Genomic DNA, 4,454 nt, shown 5'->3' with positions numbered 1-4,454 from the left:
ACACAAGTCAAAGTTCCTCCTTTGCTGGGAATGTCCCACATGGACACCACACTTCTTTTAGGCTGCTCCTTCTGGAGGGTCTTGTCACAGGAGCAGCAAGACCTTGGTCCTGATGCTTCTTAGAATACTTTTTCGGCATATTAGACTTGTGTTCATTATCATTCATCAATTTTTGGTGATTTTCCAAGTCAAAACCTTCTGGAGTTCGGAACAAAAAGGTTTATCTTTACAGAAATGTTGAAGTCATATTTTCCATGGCCTCTTTTCAAATTCTACTTTGGGGCTCATTCTAAAACTGAGTGGATGTTTTATAGAATTAGTAGAGGAAAACAAAGGAGCCAAAGTCTCCAGAAATTAAGCTTAACATTTTATACTTTCTCATCGTTTCGCTATTATCAAGCAGAGGTAAGAAGACCTGAGGTGAGTCTAGGAGACAGCCGATTGCCCCACATCTATGATGTCATAGCTGAAGTCACAAAGTGTTGGGAGGGGCAGGTGAACATCAGGGGACTGCTGTGGTATGAGTCTCAGAGGGAAGAAAGCTTAGACGGGGAAGGGGTGCAAAGTGTGGCCAGGTAAGTGTCTGGGCTAAGTGGCCTGATTTGATGGTTTGGAAGGTGAGGAAGAAGGTCCGTGAGGAAAGTAGAGTAGGACCCACCAAAGTAGGGTTTGCTCCTTACCCATATCACCACTCGGGCCTCGGCCCAAGTGTATTGACTTCGGTTTTCCTTTCCCCTTTTCAAAGCACTTGAAGGCTAGAGCTGACTGACCTCCCGCCTATGTTTCCACCCTCAGAGGCGACTAATTTCAAATTCGCTTGTTTCAAATCCTTGCCTGGATCCCATCTCAGCTCAAGGAACCTCTGCCATACCCCTTCCTACAGTCTTAAATATGATTTTCTCCAGTTATGAGGGGGAGCTTTCCTAGGTCAGATGCCTCCCACTGCTCAATTTTATCTTTCTTTATGCATAACTCACACACACACACACACACACACACACATACACACACACACACACACACACACACACACAAACTGACCCACCCAAAACAAGGACATTTCCTGAACTACTTAAGCCGTGACACAGCTTACTGCTCAGAGAGTGACTGCTTTCTTCTCTCCATACATCTAAGGGAGTCTCCTCTTATTTATTTCAGGGTCTAACCTGCCTCCATCTTCAGCTCCAGAGACCTGGCCATATCAAGAACAAGGGCAAGAATGACTTCTGAACAGCAGAGAAGGTAGGTCGGGCCACCGACGTCCCTCAAGGGCCCTTTGGTTAGATTTGTCTGTGGGAGGAACAGCAGCTCCCCTGCTTCCCATTTCCATCTGGCTGCACCTAGGGTGGGGTAATTGGGGACTTCTGTGTTCCCCTTATCTCCTTGGTGGGAGGGCAATAAATAGTCTTTGCATTCTGTCCAAGAAGGTGGCTAGTTATGGCATTCCCCAGAGGGTTGGCTAGTTATGGCACTCCCCCGAGGGTTGGCTAGTTCTGGCACTCCCCCGAGGGTTGGCTAGTTATGGCACTCCCCCGAGGGTTGGCTAGTTGTGGCACTCCCCCGAGGTTTGGCTAGTTCTGACACTCCCCCGAGGGTTGGCTGGGTACTACATCCTTCGGACTATCATTCCAGGGTCAATGTTCTCTGAGTCTTTTACGTCCTCTACAGTGTGAATCATAGCCAGACACTCAACACTGTGTTTCCCTTAGACTAGGATAGTAAATAAATAAATAAACAAACAAACAAACAGCTTATAATCAGGGCAACTCCAGTTTCAGGGTGATCTGATACCTCTGGCCTTCAAAGGAACCCACACTCATATGCATAAACATACACATACACACACACACACATACACACACCTACATATAATTAAAAATAGAATACCTCTGGGCAGTGGTGGTGCACGCCTCTAATCCCAACACTTGGAATGCAGAGGCAGGCGGATCTCTGAATTCAAGGCCAGCCTGGTCTGCAAGAGCTAGTTCCAGGAAAGAAACCCTATCTCAAAAAAAACAAAAAAAAAAAAAGAAAAAAAGAAAACTCTGAACACAAAGCCCAGGTGGACCCCAGTTCTGTTCTCTCTATATGCCCTGGAACAGATGTATGGAACCCCATGGCAGGAAAAGAATTGGGGTATTTTAGAAGAGCCTTGGCTTGAACTGGGGTGAGGGACAGCTGTCCTCGGGTTCCATGGAGAAACAAGAGTAGCAGAGGTCTCCACGTGAGTCACCCTATGACTCCCAGGGAGGTTTTTACCCTGTGGCATCCTGAAAACATGTCGTTAAGAGTCCTCTCTTTCAGACTCAGGCCAGCTGGCCTTGGTGAATTCCCGAAAGAACATCCCCATTGTCTCAGAATGTGGGTGTACCCCTCGCGGTCCTGAGTTCCTTGCTCGAGCTCCCAATCCTTCTGCTCCTGATTTGGACCTTGAGATTTCTGTCCAGTGCTCCAATTTGGGTCTCTGTCTCTGTCTCCTTTCATCGCCTGATGAAGGTTAATATTCAGGGGGATGCCTATATGTTTGTCTTTGGATTCACCTTCTTATTTAGCTTCTCTAGGATTGCGAATTATAAGCTCACTGTCCTTTAATTATGGCTAGAAACCAAATATGAGTGAGTACATCCCATGTTCCTCTTTTTGGGTCTGGCTTACCTCACTCAGGATAGTGTTTCTATTTCCATCCATTTGTACACAAACTTCACTGGGCGGTTTGGATGCTCAACTTACTAAACCTGGATGGAGGTGGGCGGTCCTTGGACTTCCACAGGTCAGGGAACCCTGATGGCTCTTCAAGCTGATGAGGAAGAGGGACTTAATCGGGGGAGGGGGAGGGAAATGGGAGGCGGTGGCGGGGAGGAGGCAGAAATCCTCAATAAATAAATAAATTTAAAAAAAAGAGTCCTCTCTTAAGTAGGGATCTTCTGGGCTCACCGTCCTTTGGGGATCCTTTGCTATCCTCTGTGTTCCCAGATTTCCTGGGGTTACAGGTCTTCATGCTGTCCCTTGGAAAGGCTACTTTCTTGTGGCAGGAACAGTTCAAGCAGGACCTTAGACAGAGCCGCCAGGGTCCTCAGGTTCTTAAACACCTTTCCTCCAACTTTCACCCTCTGGTCAATCCTACCTGAGAGGCTCTATCCAGAGGTGCCTGAAACCTTGGCTCTTCTGGATTATTCCCAATCTCCTGGTTCCTTTGGTATGTCGTCCCTACACAAATCCTCACGTGACCAGGAGACCTGAGATCAGTTTGTTTGGGAGCCAATAGAATGGTAGATCGCTAGTTGCCCGTGTTTCACTCATCCTCATTCCCCTCCCTTCTTTCACTCACCTACCCATGTTCATCCATTCCCTCGTCAGGCTGGCTCTGGCATGCTACTAGTGTAGCAGGCTTGCTTGGACCACCAGCCCCCCAGATCATGACATGGACACTTATTATTAATTATGAGTGTTCGACCTTAGGTTAGGCTTGGACCACCAGCCCCCCAGATCATGACATGGACACTTATTAATAATTATGAGCGTTCGACCTTAGTTTAGGCTTGGTTCTAGTCAGCTTTTTCTTTAACCTAACCCATTTCTATTAATCTATGTGCTGCCCCAAGGCTCCTTTACCTCATCTGCATACTGTCCATCCTGCTATCCTGCTTCCTCCATACCTGGCCAGCTCCCCTTTCTCTCAGCCCACTAGCCCCACCTATCCCTCTGCCTAGCTTTTAGACCAATCAGGTGCCTTATGCAGGCAACACACCTTTACATAGTTAAACAAATGCAACACAAACAAACGTAACACATCTCTACATAGTTAAGCAAATATTCTATCCCATAACACAGCAATGTTTAAGAATAAGTCCTTATTGGGCTGTCAATGTGCTACTGGCTTTTTACCTATAGCTTGTTTTGTTTTGACGCCCGTGCCCCTGACTGAGAGAGGCCTCTGCACTGTAACACCCGCTTCCCCTTGCATCTTCTTTCTCCAGAACTGTATTTTCTAATAAGCAAGACTTTTGAGGAAAATAATAAGAACTTCAGTTCCTCTTCCCGGAATAGCAAAGTTTTTCAAGTTTTTCTTCAGCTTCCACCCCAAACCTATCAGAAGTCATGAAGGAAGCTTAGAATGCAACTAGGGACACAAAGACAACAGTTCTATAATTGTGTGCACTTCCTCAAAAGGGTCCTAGGCAGTTCAAAGACAAGAGTAAGATGTAGCTATGATGGGCAGGAGGATGTAGATAGGATAGTGAGGTGCTGCCTTCACCCCTGCTGCTCTGTGGCATTCTCAAAGTTCTGGATAATAAGTCAGGCTACCAAGAAGATGGAGCCCTACGGGGAATATAAGATGTGGGATTGTGACTGTTCCTAAAGTTTAAGAATTCTCACTAGTCCTTTAATTATGGCTAAAAACCAAATATGAGTGAGTACATCCCATGTTCCTCTTTTTGGGTCTGGCTTACCTC

General features: G+C 46.5%; 1 long non-coding RNA gene across 1 annotated transcript in view; it reads left to right on the top strand.

The window, feature by feature from the left end:
* Positions 1 to 484: 484 nt before the first annotated feature.
* LOC106143921 overlaps positions 485 to 4,454 on the top strand; it is a 9,953-nt gene continuing 5,983 nt past the window's right edge. Inside the window, exons 1-2 of the long non-coding RNA XR_001229056.1 lie at positions 485 to 575; positions 1,159 to 1,242. This is a non-coding gene — a long non-coding RNA (uncharacterized LOC106143921). The remainder of the gene's footprint in view (positions 576 to 1,158; positions 1,243 to 4,454) is intronic.

Source organism: Microtus ochrogaster, chromosome 15 (genome assembly GCF_000317375.1).
Source record: "Microtus ochrogaster isolate Prairie Vole_2 chromosome 15, MicOch1.0, whole genome shotgun sequence".
NCBI classification, from domain to species: domain Eukaryota; kingdom Metazoa; phylum Chordata; class Mammalia; order Rodentia; family Cricetidae; genus Microtus; species Microtus ochrogaster.
This window is presented reverse-complemented; position numbering and strand designations above follow the sequence as displayed.